At 38.1% G+C, this 16,608-nt stretch overlaps 1 long non-coding RNA gene across 1 annotated transcript in view; it reads left to right on the top strand.

Moving 5' to 3' along the window:
• Window positions 1–7,463, top strand: part of LOC106697086 — a 49,030-nt gene extending 41,567 nt beyond the window's left edge. The window contains exon 4 of the long non-coding RNA XR_002829541.1: window positions 7,357–7,463. This is a non-coding gene — a long non-coding RNA (uncharacterized LOC106697086). The remainder of the gene's footprint in view (window positions 1–7,356) is intronic.
• Window positions 7,464–16,608: the final 9,145 nt, after the last annotated feature.

The raw sequence follows: 16,608 nt of genomic DNA, 5'->3' as shown, positions 1-16,608 counted from the left end.
TCTCCTTTTTTCAGCGTCCTGTAGTTTTCTGAGTAGAGTCTTAACCTCTTTAGTTAAGTTTATTCCTAGGTATCTAATTTTTTTGGTGCGATGGTAAATGGGATTGTTTTTCTAATCTCTCTTTCTGAAAGTTCACTATTGGTGTATAGAAATGCCTCAGATTTCTTGGGGTTAATTTTGTATCCCTGCTACATTGCCAAATTCATGTATTAAGTCTAGTAGCTTTTTGATGGAGTCTCTAGGGTTTTCTATGTATAATATCATGTCATCTGCAAATAAGGACAGTTTTACTTCCTCTTTTCCAATTTGGATGCCTTTTATTTCTTCTTCTTGCCTAATTGCAATGGCTAATACTTCCAGTACTATGTTGAACAGGAGTGGTGAGAGTGGGCATCCCTGTCTTGTTCCTGTTCTTAGGGGAAATGGTGTTAGTTTTTGGCCATTGAGTATGATGTTGGCTGTGGGCTTGTCATATATGGCTTTTATTATGTTGAGGTATGATCCTTCTATTCCCACCTTTCTGAGAGTTTTTATCAAAAATGGGTGTTGGATTTTGTCGAATGCTTTTTCTGCATCAATTGATATGACCATGTGGTTTTTTTCTTTCAATTTGTTTATGTGATGTATCACATTTATTGATTTACGGATGTTGTACCATCCTTGCATCTCTGGGATAAATCCTACTTGGTCATGGTGTATGATCCTTCTGATGTACTGCTGGATCCGATTTGCTAAGATTTTGTTGAGGATTTTGGCATCTATGTTCATGAGGGATATTGGCCTGTAATTCTCTTTCATTGTGTTGTCTTTACCTGGTTTTGGTATTAGGGTGATGCTGGCTTCATAGAATGAGCTTGGAAGTGTTCCTTCCTCTTGAATTTTTTGTAGTAGTCTGAGGAGGGTAGGTTTTAGTTCTTCCTTGAATGTTTGGTAGAACTCCCCTGTGAAGCCGTCTGGCCCTGGACTTTTGTTTGCTGGAAGCTTAAGATGGTCTCTTCAATAAATGGTTAATTTTGTATCCTGCTACATTGCCAAATTCATTTATTAAGTCTAGTAGTTTTTTGATGGAGTCCTTGGGGTTTTCTATGTACAATATCATGTCATCTGCCAATAATGACAGTTTCACTTCTTCTTTTCCAGAGGAATTCTTTTTTAAAAGCACCATCTTGGTCAAGAAGAAGTTCGTCTCATTTCACTTTTATTCTTGTATTAATTGAGTTTGTTTCTTAGTTGCTTTTTACAATGGTGAAAATTATGCATATGCTTAATTTGCACTATCACCATCAGCAATAATATTTGTTAATATTCCATTAAACCAGCTCTTTAGTTAATATTTCTGGAATCAGGATATGTCTTATAACTGAATACACACACACACATGCACACCCGCATACACATACACACACACACCTCTCAGTAAAACCATTTTTGAAATGATGGTGCATCTTAAATAGAACGTAAAAATACATATGACATTATACAAATTGGCACATGTAGCTTTAGATTGTTAGCTTCCTGAGAGCAGGTCTTTCTTTTCTTTTCTTTTTTTTCTTCATCTGTTTAAACCCTTTGTTAGGTCGTAAACATAAAAAGGTGGAGTAGCATAGTCCAGTTCCTATTTTGTGAGAAGCAAGAAGCTTACTTTTTACTTTTTGGTGGCAGTAAGCTCTTGGAAAGTGAAGACTGTGTCGTAGTCCGTGTCACATCCTCAGCACCTAGAACAATATCTGCCACCAGGCAGGCTCTTCATGAGTATTTGTTAACTAAATGAATAAAACTCTAGCAATGAATTTCACCTGGCATCTTCAGAAGCACTGCAGGATCATGATGCTGCATATGGCCCCAAGGATGGACAATTATCAGAATTATGTAAAGGCATTTCAAATATGCAAACAACATGTAAATGAGGAGTCTCTTAGAGATGAAGCCATGGTTCAATGGGAGGGGAAGTAGGATGCCAGCAGGGTGAGGCTGAACAGACCAAGGACCAACTGTGATAAAAACATCTAGGCAGAGAGATCACAGGAAGCTCCTCATCAATAAGTTCTAGGAAAAATATATTCACAGTGAATATAAGAACCCCAAAGTGACTTTTGTTTGTTATGTCGAAGGTCTTCCTTTCCACAGAAACAGAGGCTAATAATTACTATTTTAAAAGCAAATAATACCTCTGGACTGGTGGTTGTCAAAGAAAAACTTACATATATTAAAACATTTATGCTTTTTTCATGACTATCACACTGACAGACCTTATCACTTGTACTGCTTTTAAAAGAGCAATAAAGCAAGACTAAATGATTTTATTTATTTATTTTTGGATGTATGCTAAGGATATTTTTATCCTTGGTCAAAGACTAATTTAAAAGTATATTGTTTGGTATGGGAGTGATATGAAATAAAGACAAAACTAAAAGTTTCTATTTGTTCAGTTAAACGTTAAGAATAGACAAGTGCAGCTGGCGTGACTCAGTGGTTGAGCATTGGCCTATGAATCAAGAGGTCACCGGTTCAATTCCTGGTCATGGTATATGCCCAGGTTGCGGGCTCAGTCCCCATGTGGGGCGTGTAAGAGGCAGTCAATTGGTGATTCTCATCATTGAAGTTTCTATCTCTCCCTCTCCCTTTCTCTCTGAAAGCAATAAAAATATATTTTAAAAATAAATAAAAATATAATAAAAAAGAATAGACAAAAATAAATAACAAAAACACACACACACAAAATAACATATGTACTACAGTTACAACTTAGGGAAATTTATGAAGAAAATAAATATCTAGGGCAAAGAAAGGAAGACATTTCACGCAAGGAAAAGAAGAGGAATAGAAACTTGCCAGATAGCATTACTAGTGAATCTGGCTGGATGGGGACTGAGTGGATGCAGGATGTCACTCTCTGTAGAGAGGCTGAAGCTACCCAGTGCCAGCTCTTTGTTCCCATGAGACTGAGGCTGTGTTGCCAGATCTCTTTTGTTTTCAAGAGGTACCTGAAAAATGGAATGTCAAGTTTTTAAATGTTGGCATCTGTTTCAGGTTTTTATGAAACTTAGAGCAATTCACATAAAATATATCTTTGGGGCTGAATTCTTTAAGGGAAAGAGGGAATGGTAGAGAAGTGCATAGGAATTTTGAGGTAAGAGAGGAAAGTGGAAGACAGCCAGGCAAGGACAAGGAGAAATGAATAAGAGCGGGGAGACTAAGATATAAATAAAGGCCTATTTTTGCTTACCCTGCCTTGTTTCCCTCTCAAACCACATACTCAAAGCCTGGATGAGATCAGTCCTTCCCAAGGCCTCTATACCTGCTCCTGCTCCTGCTCCTACTTCCCTCTCCCTCTCCTTGCTCTGTAAACCTCTTAAGTGGTCCCACCAGTTCCATAGGTAGCATCCACAAATTCTGCTGATGGTTTCAGGCATTCTTCAAAAGTTCCACACAATTCTTTTTTGATCTGCCTAATTTCAGGTTTGTACCTGACTTACCTGACTTGGCATCCTTCCCGAGTTTCCCTGCTCTGTTTAGCTGAACCAGCTTTCTGGTCCTTGAAACATTAATTTCTTTCCTTTTCTCTCTCTCGCTTTCATTCTTTCCTCCATCCCTACTTTCTTTCTCTATCACATTAAATAATTCTCAGATAACTCTTTTAAGTGGAAAAATCTGCTTCCATAAGTCCCTTAACCTTGTCTGGGGATGGACACACACACACACACACACACACACACACACACACGCACGTGTGCACACGCGCACACACACACACATACACACACACACACCCTGGGCATTTTCAAATTTGACATACATTTATCTTGGGTTTTCAATGAAGTGTTCATAAATGTTTCCAGCTTCCTGTGCATTATTGAATTTTTAAATGCTATCATTCAATTTCCCCCTAAATAATCTCTATAGATTTTTCAGTTTCTTTTTCTAAAATTAAATAACTAGGATAGATTTTTGTTTTCTCTCTCCCACTGGTATGCTTGATATAATTGGTATCTTCACAGATACTTATGTAGGACCCACACTATAATGCACTGGGTAAGGAAATAGGGACCCAAAGAAGAATGAGACATAGCTCTTGATCTCAAGTTGCTTATAATAAAGACTAGAGGCCCATTGCATGACATTTGTGCACTGGGGGAGCGGGACAAGGGGTGCGGGGGGGGGGGGGTCCCTCAGCCCGGCCTGTGCTTTCTCGCGGTCCGGGACCCCTTGGGGGATATCCACCTGCCATCTTAGGTCCGATCCCTGGGCCTGCAGTCAGACATCCCTCTCCCAGTCCAGGACTCTCACAGTCTGGGACCCCTAGCTCCTTACTGCCCGCCTGCAGTGGAGGCAGGAGAGGCTCCCGCCACTGCTGCTGCGCTCCCCAGCTGTGAGCCTGGCTTCTGGCTGAGTGGTGCTCCCCGTGTGGGAGCGCACTGACCACCAGGGGGAAGCTCTTGCGTTGAGCATTTGCCCCCAGGGTGGTCAGTGTGTGTCATAGCGACCGGGTGGTTTCACTGTTCAGTCGATTTGCATATTAGGCTTTTATTATATAGGATGGGGAGATAAGATATCACATGAAAAAATAAATAATTTTAAAAGGTCATGTATGCTAAGTGACAGAAATAGCTAGTTCTCCTTCTGACCTTATCACATCCTCAGTGTTTACTACTCTCTTCCCAAAGCAGAGAACTGAAAAGTACTGCCATGTGGGCACCTTTTCATCCCATTTATGATTTTTTTTATTTAACTGGGGAAAAGTCTCTCTGCTACTCTCAAAGGAAAAAGAACGATCTTTCTCCTCCAATAATATTTTAGCTCTAGAATAGCGGTTCTCAACCTGTGGGTGGAGATCCCTTTGGGGGGTCGAATGACCCTTTCACAGGGTTTGCCTAAGACCATCGGAAAACACATATATAATTACATATTGTTTTTGTGATTAATCACTATGCTTTAATTATGTTCAATTTGTAACAATGAAAATACATCCTGCAGATCAGATATTTACATTATGATTCATAACAATAGCAAAATTAGAGTTATGAAGTAGCAACGAAAATAATTTTATGGTTGGGGGTCACCATAACATGAGGAACTGTATTAAAGGTTCGTGGCATTAGGAAGGTTGAGAACTACTGCTCTAGAAGAACAAGATGGAAGAAGAGAATGAGTGAGGCAAAAAAAAACCACAACACACAAAAACATGAAAGGACAGGAGACATCTCAAATTGCAGTCATGCTGGTGTGGCTCAGTGGTTGAGTGCTGACCTATGAACCAGGAGGTCATGGTCCAGTACCCGGTCAGGGCACAAACCTTGGTTGCAGGCTTGATCCCCAGTATGGGGTATGCAGGAGGCAGCTGATCAGTAATTCTCTTTCATCATTGGTGTTTCTATCTCTCCCTCTCTCTTCTTTTCTCTGAAATCAATACAAATATATTTTAAAAAAAGATTCTCCCTTTGTCTTAAAAAAATCTATTTCTGCTAGAATTCTTATAAAATCTTATTTTGGAATTTAAAATTTTGTTTAGTTTATAATTAATTTAGCCTATTGTATATTAATTTTGCCTAGAATTTGGTAAGCCTTTTTAATCTATCAATACCTACACTTTATTATTATTTTTACTTTAGGGCATTTTTATTTTTTCCTTCTAATAAATCTTTTACAATTATTTCTGTTCCCATTCTGATTTCTTTTTCAGTGGTGATGACTATTCAAAGGTTGAATATTTTCTTTCACTGTAGTTATCACTTTCTTAGAGAATTTCTCTAGGTTGTTACTGATTAAATTTTATGCAGTTTTAATTTTGTACTTTACATACTCCAATGCATATTTTAATTATTATATATTTTACTGTTTTTTGAGGGGTTTTTTGAATTTTTATTTTTCTCTGCCAGCTCAATTTTTATCGTGTCTTTCTCTTGTTCACTGAATCCATGATTTCTTATATATCATGAGATTTTTAAAAACACACAAACAATATAAACTTTTATTTATTGGATAACTATTATTTAGAGATCGACATCTCCCTGTATTTTTAAGGTAATAGCTAAGTTCTATTTTCTTTATCACAGAGGTTTTTTAATTTTATTTTAAAGGTCCCTTTTACCTATTTCTTTTCTGATTTTTCAAACTTGAATGAGGAATTATTTCTCAGGACCTGGTATTTGTAAAGTAATATGATAGTTTCATTCCCTTTGAGTTTATATATTATCCACATTTTTATTGCTAGAATTCCCTGATCAGCTCTTAACCTGACAACCACCTTCCGGTGTATAGAAGACATTTAGTTAGGATGGCTTTGTTAGATAGAGTGAGAAATTTCTTCTTCTCTCAGTTTTTGTTCTTAATGTATAAGGAAGTAAATTTATTTTTGGAATTTTCACAAAATATTTTGAAATTTGTATAATTTGTTATAGATAGTACATGACCCGTATAACCTCTAGAGGGCATGCTTCGCTCTGACCTAACCGACCTTAATTTACCACCAAAAACCAGGCAGCACCACCTATCCTCTACTAAGCATTTAGCACTAATTGTTGCTTCCTGAACAGATGTAGAAAGAGAGGTAAAGGTGAAGATGGTGGGGAAAATCTACATTATTAAGTAGTTAAATGGTATGTCATCCAATTCATTTCTATAGTACTTAGTATCAGAGATCTTATCAATGATTGTTTTATAACCTATATAAGCTATAATCAGGGGTAGATAACTCATCAATAATTTATTTTTACAACTTTCTATTGCTCTTTTAACTTCCATCACTTTTTCCTTTTTTTGTATGGGAAGATAAATATCTGTCAGTTTCAGTTAGCTAGCATCGTAATGACCTAATTGTTTTAATATTTCACTTAAATGTTTTTTCAAGCCTCTTTACGCTTTGTGGAGAATAGTTCTTATTTTTTGAACGAAACAAAAAACGAATAGATGTGAACTTCAAGCTCAAAATCATGCAAACTGTCATTGGCATTCCCAGAGGTGCTTAATTGCCTGTGGGAAAGACTTGTTTTGTCTGCAAATCATCTGAATGTTCATGAAAATTCATAGAAGTCAATTTTGTGTTTCACTCTGGGTAGTGAGACAGTTTCTTAGGCTTCCCAGAAGTAAGTAATGTGTAGAAATGGTCACTTAGAGTGTCTTTAAACAAATGCCTTAGATGCTTGTGAAAAGTACAAACATTTCTAGAAGCTTAATGATAATGCATATCCATTCTCTACCTCAAACTTTAAAATGCTTCTTGCACAAAAGCTCTCAGGATATAACCTCTTACTGGCTTTGCAAAAGATTCCCAGGAACTGAGGATATATTCACTTTGTCTTGGATGTCACATTCAAGAATAGCTCATTCTATTGTGCTTTGCTTTATTATGTTTTGCAGAGATTGTGTTTTTTATAAATTGAAGGTTTGTGGCAACCTTACATTGAGCAAGTCAATCGGCACCATTTTACCAACCAGCTCAGATGGTGGAAATATCTTTTAATTAAGGTATGTACATTATTTTTCTAGACAATGTTATTGTACACTTAATAGACTACAGTGTAGTATAAACATAACTTTTATATTCACAAGAAACCAAAAATATCACATGCGTTGTTTTATTGCCATATTCACTTTATTTATTTATTTTTAAAATATATTTTTATTGATTTCAAAAAGGAAGAGAGAGGGACAGAGAGATAGAAATGTCAATGATGATAGAGAACCATTGATCAGCTGCCTCCTGCACGCCCCCTACTGGGGATCGAACCAGGGCATGTGTCCTCACCAGGAATTGAACCTTGACCACTGAGTACACTAAGCAAGGCCATATTCTCTCTATTTCAGTGGTCTGGAATGAACCTGAGAGATGCCTGTAATCATATTCTTAATCTAATCAGAATAATCCACTTAGCTTTTTTCAAATGTGAATTCCTTTTGTATGTAGGCTCAGGAATATCACATTGTAGTGCAGGCTTTTATTCTAGAAGGAAGTAGCCTATGTTTCCTCATTGATCTGGTTCTAGTTCTCTCATCCTCACCTTGATTTTTCATATTCTCACAGGTTCTCACATTGCTCAGCGTGAACATATAGGTTTCAGGTGTGGGTTTCTATGCTATGGGATTTGTATATTGCACCTTTTACTTTTCAATACTCTATCCTTTCTCAGTTATTATAATTTTCTTCATTTGAATTGATTTGTTGTTGATCTCCCAACTTTATTACTGTCATTCATTATTAATGTAGCATCAGAGATGCACCTTGTATTTTATACAGTTGTTAAATACAAATAAGATGGGTAATTGCTTGGCGGGTAGAGCTTCTCCCTTAGAATATGATGGTTTCACAGTACCTGTGATACCTAAATAGCTATGACACTTCTAATGGAGATAAAAGGCTCTCATGAAAGATTGCTAGTATGACAAGATCACAAAGTACCCATCTTATGCCATGGTGATAAGAACACCACATCTGATATTTACTTATTTTAGAGAAGTGGTGTACCTTCTAGTCCTTTTTAAAAATTATATGTCATTATGCATTGATACGCATAGGAAAATATATTTATAATCTCATATATTTACTCCCCAAATAGTAGGATAGTCAAAAAAAAAATCATTATAGCTCAGAACCCCAGGGGCAGCTAGTAAGAGAAACATAATGTTCGATTTGCAGGGAGCTTCTTAGCTTGCTTCTGTGTGCAGTAAAATATTTTACTGAGCAAAGTAAATCAAGGAGAAGGAAGCATAATGTGAGATAGAATACATATACTTAAAACTCTAAAGATGTTCTTCAACATATAAAATGACCAGACAAAACCCAAAAGATCTAAATTTGCATTACTCTCCATAATATGTTTGAAAAAAATTAATTCCATTTTTAGTGCCAGAATTAAATTAAGGTATTTATACATGGCTCCAGTCTCCATATTCTCCTGAGAGAGCAATTAAAGTCACAAAATAAACCCACCACTTGTAAATATTCAGCCAAGCAGTTGGCAAGCACTTTGCCTATGATCTTCACCTTCCTTAAGCAGCTGAAGCCTTTGTGATTTTAAATCCAAGGTTAAAAAAAATGTTTTGGAATTCTTCCTAGGGTGTGAACTTTTTGGATTCTTTCCTATTATCTTTGCCCAGTAATCCTATAGTGTTTGTTACTGTGCCCTTGGGTGTTCAGAGAGAAAGCCATTAAACCAAGGTGTAGTTCTTGTTTTGTAATGGAAGCTGGCCCAACAATCAGCTCATGTCTGGAAGATCACAATATTGTCATACTAACTAATTATTTTTTCATTCTGTTCTTAACATAATCGTTTTAAATTTAATATATTAAACTTGTAGTCTGACTAGGGGCTATGAGTATAACATGGGTATTTGTGGATCATAAATTAAATTCTGTTGTAATCATAACATACTCTATAATACATGGAATAAGGGGTTGGGCACCCTAAGTGGCTTGAAGGAGCAAGAAGAGAGAGGCATAGAACCCTTAATTCTATTAATTTAAGGAGTATTTTCCTTTTGGCAAAGTTTTGAATTTATTCATTAATTTCCTAAATTCTAAGTGAACTGTATTTAGCAATGGAGAAGTAGAGTGAGTTTAGTTTGAAATTCTACTCATAGCCCATAATTTTAGCCCTTGTAAAAATTACTATTTAAGCAGAATCTCTACCATATTCTTTTTTTAAAATTTAATTTAAATTCTTTATTTTTTAAAGTATTACATGAGTCTCCTTTTCCCCCCATTGACCTCTCCCCAGCCACTCCCACCCTAGCATATTCTTATGGACCTTGTTTTCATAAATTTCGAGGTTCTCATAGTTCCCTAGCATGAAGACTTGGCATGGGATTTTGCAGTGGTCCACACCCCCCTTTAAAGGAAACGGCTGTGTGCTCTGACTCTGCTGATGGGGAGTCCTAGGCAGCCTGCTTTGTGCCAGTTCTGCTCTTCCCTCCACTCCAACCTGTGGTTTTTCCAGATGTGGTTTAGAGCCAAGACAGGTGGAATTGATGGGCATCTAACCCAAGGACAGTCAAACAGTAGGCTGATGACTAGAAGATGGTTCCCTGTGGAAAGTTTGGCAAAGTCTACCTGAGCCGATTAGTTCTTGCTATGGGTCATGTCAGTTGGGAAGTTCAGAGGCAGTTAGTAGAGGGAGCCAAAGCTAAATGGCTATGGGTATAGCCAAAGTGTAAACAGAAGCTATGAGAAGGAAACAAAGATAAACAGAGGTGAAGAGGTTGGGTGGTAACCAAAAAAGAAAGAAGTGCTGAGGGAGGAGCTTTCACATTGGTGCTGACACCCTGGGGCGAGATCCAGATTCCTGCCCTTCAGCTTCCCAACCGCCTTATACTCTGGACCACCTTCCAGTTTGAGGAGCTCTATTCCACTCCTGTTCTTGAGACCCAACTAGATTGGCTTTCTCTTGGTATCCCTGAGGTTGGCCAGAGACACGGTTCTTTCTTATGTTACTGGTATGGCCTACTTCACCACCTTGGGGGTAAAAGCAGTTCATATTTATTTTATCTTTCAATTTAATATTGGCTTGAACACTCATGTGCTCAAGTTGCTAGAAAGTCCAGTACCTTATTTATGAAGTTGTCAGCTCATTCGTCAAGTTAAAAATTACTCATAACCTCTGGGGACTGACTTACTTCAAGGAATAGTCATACCTCCAAATTCTCATTAAGAAAGAAAAGGTCTTTGTCTTCAGATGACTTTGCTTCTGTTATAGCCACATGCTGCTGTTAAAAATGGAAGGTCTTGCACTTTTCTATGCTGTCCAATTTATTGTTATAATGACACCACTGCAGATGTATTAGTAGTTTTTAAATATAGGGAGAGGTCTCCTCCCATAGTGTTAAGTCTGTCTGTGGTCACATTAGTATTGTTACCAATATGAATGCTCTTTAACCATGAGGGTTGGGGCAGATGAGGGTGTTCCAGACTTGGGCTACCAAGTTCAACTCTTTGGTTCACACTCACATTATAATCAAAACATGGGCACCTATCAGGGAGCTAGCTCAGCAAGGGAGTCAAGTCACAGCCGCTTGCTCTACTGCAATTAGCCCTTCCACCATGAACTGTGATTCAGGTCACCAATCCATATGCTTCTCCCCTAATGGTGAAGTCCCCCTTTAGGAATATGGCAAGTCATTCTCATCTGTGGGACTATATTGATCAATTAGAAAGTTCTTAATAATCTCAAAAGAGATGAGGTCAAGCTCTCAATATCTGTTTTCCCAGAGGCCTCTTTAATCTTTAACTCCTGTGCAATTTTGCTCACACTTCCTCCATAGAAAACAGCTCTCCACACCAGGGTGTATTAGTAAGAGTGGCTTTCATCTGGTAACATACCTGTAATGCTGCACCCTTCCCTGAAGGCTTGGGATACCTGCTTGCTTTCCACGTGTATATGACTAAGAAATTCACTTAATAAAGAAGATATGCTCCAAATTCATTAAAAAGGAAATCCATGCAATGGATTCAAAGTTCAAAAGGTACAAAAGAGTTTAAATCTCTTTCTCACACTGTCCTCTGATCATCTAGTTCTCCTATCATAAAGAATATGTATATTCTTTAATGATACTATGCACACATATATGCATAATGTACATAAACACATGCTACCATCCTATACATATACATAATTCTACATTTTGCTTTGTTCACTTTACAAGATCAGTTCCTTAACTGTATATATAAAAAGTTGTTTTGCACTAGATGGTTTGGCTCAGTGGATAGAGCGTCGGCCTGCGGACTGAAGGGTCCCAAGGTTTGATTCTGGTCAAGGGCACATGCCTGGGTTGTAGGCTTGATCCCCAATGTGGGGCGTGCAAGAGGCAGCCGATCAATGATTCTCTCTCATCATTCTCTCTCATCATTGATGTTTCTCTCTCTCCCTTCCTCTCTGAAATCAATTAAAAAATATTTTTGTAAAAGTTATCTTACTTTTTTTAAAGGTGGCATATATTCTATCATATACACGGAGTATAATCTAGTCACACATCTATTAATAAATATTAAGTTATTGCCATTCTTTTGCTATTATAAGTAATGTTGTAATGCATATTTTACTTATATTGCTTAGCACATGTAAAACATACATTTAGGAAAATAGGTGCATTGAGCCATGATTCCCAGCAATGATAAAGTAGGCAGGCAGGCCAGCCTAGTGGGCAGGACTCAGGGCTCCAGATCCACAGAATTTTTTTGAGCAAAGGTTTGAACTCAAACACTGAGACAGATAGCTTCAAATAGTAATAACTCTGAAGCAGGGACAGTAATTGCGGGTTTGATTTGGGAAATATTAATCAAACGTATTTAGAATATCAACAACAGCTTTTATCTACCTTTAATTTTTAAGGCCTCTTTCCATCACATATTTCTGATTCATGTATTTGATAAATATTAATATGTGTAATTTTTGTATACCTTATATTATTAGGCATCAGAAAGCTTAAAGAATTGGAGGCAATTGTCCTTGAGATTTTGGAACTTACAAATTGGCATGAGAATTGATGAGTGAAGAAAACATGAATGTGTGAAAAAAGAACATATCTGCAAGGATATGTATCAGCTAAGGTATTGCAAATTGTATTTATAAATGTGTAGAAGTCACTGAGCTTTTAAAAGTGGAAAGTAGATTAAAGAGCAAATATTACTCTGTTTACAAAACCATTTATCATTGTTGAAAGTTTAGGAAACAGATAAGCAAAAAAGAGAAGAAAAACATAATAGCACACTGGAGAGATTAATTTTGAGCATGTAGTTTTTCTTTCCCTCTTCCTCTGACTCAAACTGTACATTATACGTACTGCTCGATAACCTTTTTTTTCACTTAATAATAGACTAGAGACATCTTTCCATGCCATTGCATGTTCACCTAAAACATTTCTGGGGTGTTTTTTTTATAGAGATTAAACCATGCCTATTTAACTAATTCTATATTGCTAAAATTTTGGGTAGTTTGTAAATGTTCAAGATGATAAACAATGGTACTAAATCATTATATGTGAAAGGGCGAGGGCTAGGCCCTCCACCTTGCCCCAAGGTAAGGGCTACGCCCTCCACCTTGCCCCAGGGTAAGGGCTACGCCCTCCACCTTGCCCCAGGGTAAGTGCTCCATCTTACCTTGGCCATGTGCTTGGCAAGGAGCTTCTTCCTGGAAGTCTAAGCCTCTGCTAGCCACACCCAGGAACAAGACACAGACTTGTGCCTGGCCAATCGGCAGAGCACAGTCCTTTCTCCTCCCCTTCCTCCAACTCCCCCTATATAACCCGTCTCCACACAGAGTTATCTCTCTCTGCTTCCTGTCGCTGCGTCGGCAAGGTGGGGGAGCCGAGCTAGCTCGAATAAAGACTCTTATGCTTTTGCATCGGACTGGCTGGCTCCCTGATGTGGTTTCTTGGGGATCCTGAAATCTGGGCATAACAATATGCATCTTTATTTTGTTAGAATACATTGAGTAATTGAAATTGATGAGTTAAGAGCCCTTTCTAAGGCTTTTAATATTTATTTATCTAATCAATTTCTACATGGAAACAATACTCTGATTTATACTCCCATATGGCCTTGCTAATAGTAGATAACATTATTTATAAACATGTTGTTAATTTGATATCTAAAACAGTAAGTCACTTTTATTTGAATTATCCACATTGCTAGTGAGATTAAATATCTTTTCACAAATATCTTTGCCTTGTATATTTCTTGGGGCAACTTTTCGTGGGATACAGTTTTGAGTCAAGTGTTAGGAGAAAAAAATTGAAATAGTTTTGTGATCACTTGGCAAATTGAGAATTATTTATTAGATTAGTATTTTTAAGCTAGTTTTGATTTGAAATTTTAAATCACATCCACTTTTCTTGAATAATCTCTACATATTGTAATGTAATACAAAAACAAAAACAAAAAAAAAAAAAAACCCCACAAAAAAGCCACACCATAGTTTCAGAAATTTTCGGTCAGAATGATATTTACAGGACGTTGCTGACAAAAATATAGCAGCTTGGTTTCAATATTAATAATTTTCATATTCCCTTCCCCAACAATATTTCATAAAGATAGATAACATGTGTACAATTCTGATTGTTGATGTAGTTCCACTTAGTTTTTGCTTTTGTTGTTTATGTTGCAATTGGTGACCTGACACAGTTTCTACTGAGTGGTACAGGCAAAAGCCTGTGTGAAGTGAGTAAAAGAGAAAATGAAGTTCAGGACATAAAATTAAGTTTCTGAACATTCTGGAATAAAGAAATGAGGCAATAACTAAAGGAGAATTTGGAAACAAAGCAGGGATTTTATTTTTTTACAGATCTCTCTATATAAAAGCCTAAGCGACAATTGCGACTGGATGACCGGATGACCGGCTGGTAACTATGAAGCGCACTGACCACCAGGGGGCAGACACTCAATGCAGGAGCTGCCCCGTGGTGGTCAGTGCGCTCTCACAGCCAACCTCCCTCAGCTGGCCAACTTCCCGCGGTCCCTCCCTGCTCCCGCCCCAGCTGGCTGGCCCCGGTCGGCCCCAATTAGGACTGGGCAAGACGGCCTGGATCAGTCCCAAATGCTGGCCAGGCCGAGAGACCACACCTGTGCATGAATTCGTGCACCGGGCCTCTAGTATTATAATATGTTTATATGCTAATGGCATTAATCTAAGTGAGAGGAAAAATGATAATGGAAAAAAGGAAGGATAAATATTAGAGTGACATCTTTGAGTAGGTAAGAAGAGGTCAAATCCAGACACAGGAGGAAAGGTAGGACTTTGAGAAGAGCATGGGTTGTTCATTTCTAGCATGAAGAAAAAAGGCTGATTCAAAGCAGATATGGTGATGGGAGTTTGAAAAATTTCTCATATGATCTCATCTGTCTTTTCAGAGAAATAGGAAATAATATCATCAGCAGAGGGTCGTGATGGTGTTGGAAATTTGAGGACATGGAATAATTATCTAAGTGGGAGACTGAATGGACCATGAAGACAGAATGATTAAGGGGCAAGGGTCCTCTTGAGGTTAGAGATTATGGAGTAAAAGAAAGAAGGGTAAAAGCATGGTTGTGTGTTTTTCTTCGGCACCATTCAGTTGTCCAGATATAAAGGTGGGGAGTTGTGCTTCATTACCACTGGGATTTAGCCAGGTGAGTTTAAAGGAAGGAGAGAAGAGTAGTAAGTTGGAAGTTACATGGAAAAGAGTGGTTATAATTATGAACTATGTTATTTAATTTGTTTAGGGATGGAAGTGAGGACCTGATGGAGATGAGGGACAATGAAAAGGATATTGGGATCAATGGATTGTAGGCAAATGATTGATGAAATATCTACTTAAGGGTGGGAGAATAAAATATTGGAGGTTTTGGTTAAAGAGTTTGTGGAAGGAATACAGATCAAAGTATAGGCCTGTCTCATCTAATCCAGTTTGAATTCTGGGGTCTTTTACATACATAACCCAGTCTGGGTACCCAATTGCTTCATGTTCAAATTCTTTTCATTGTCTCTAAACTATCCCACCCCCTGAGAGCAGTAAGAAGTAACTTTCTGAAGTGTCATTTTGATCTTGCTACTCAAATCTTTAGAAGTCTACAACGATTCCAGTCCATTTTCAAATCAAATGTTGATGTTCTTTACAAATAATCCTATATAATAAAAGCCTAATATGCCACATGTCCGGTTGTCCATTCAACCAATCAAAGCATAATATGCTAATGATATGTTAAGGCCGCTCAACCACTCGCTGTGACGTGCACTGACCACCAGGGGGCAGACCAGTAGGTTAGCTTGCTGCTGGGTTCTGGCCAATCGGGACTGCGTGAGATGGGCCAGACATGCCCTGGAGCCCTCCCTCGGCCCCTCCCTGGTCGGCCAACCTCCCGAGTCCCTCCCTGACCCTGATCATGCACCAGTGGGGTCCCTCACCTGGCCTGTGCCCCCTTGCAATCTGGGACCCCTCGGGGGATGTTGGAGAGCTGGTTTTGGCCTTATCCCGCAAACTAGGCCGAGGGACCCTGGTGCATGAATTCGTGCACCAGGCCTCTAGTATTGTTATAACTTCTTACTGTGGCCCTTTTTACTCCATTATATATAATTTTTATTTTACACATTTGAACACAGCATATTTCCCAGGAGTTCAACAAATAAAAAAAGGAATAGTTTTCTCCCTTTATCTCCTACTGATTTTATTGTTTCAAGAAAAAGGTTAGGTCTAAAGTTTTTCTTTTGCTGTTCTATGGCTCTTTGTAGCATCTTTTCACCACCTTTCCAGAGTAATTGTACCTCAATCCAAGACCTTGATCTCTAAGTTTTGATTTAGTTCCTCCTGTGATATCATATAGGCTCAAAGCATAGAGAGCCAGGTTGGTATTTTTATCCAAATCTGTGCTGAGATTAAGCAGCACAGTCTTCAAACAGACTGGGCCTTTGTCCTTTCTGTTCCCTCTGGCAGTTTGTGCGTGTGCATTCCTCTTGATGTGCTATCAAGGAGTTTCAGGTGGAGCCCTAACACTTTGTTTGCTTTCATCACTGTAGTTACTCCAGGCTCAGGGTTCTAATTGGGTATCCTTTCTTTCAAAGTGACACGTATTAGGGCCTTAGGCTATTTTTTCTTCTTCTACTGGTTGTTTATTCTGAATGATTAGTTCTCATTCTCATTTGACTG

The sequence above is a fragment of the Myotis lucifugus genome, unplaced genomic scaffold, assembly GCF_000147115.1.
Source record: "Myotis lucifugus unplaced genomic scaffold, Myoluc2.0 scaffold_1, whole genome shotgun sequence".
Lineage (NCBI taxonomy): Eukaryota > Metazoa > Chordata > Mammalia > Chiroptera > Vespertilionidae > Myotis > Myotis lucifugus.
This window is presented reverse-complemented; position numbering and strand designations above follow the sequence as displayed.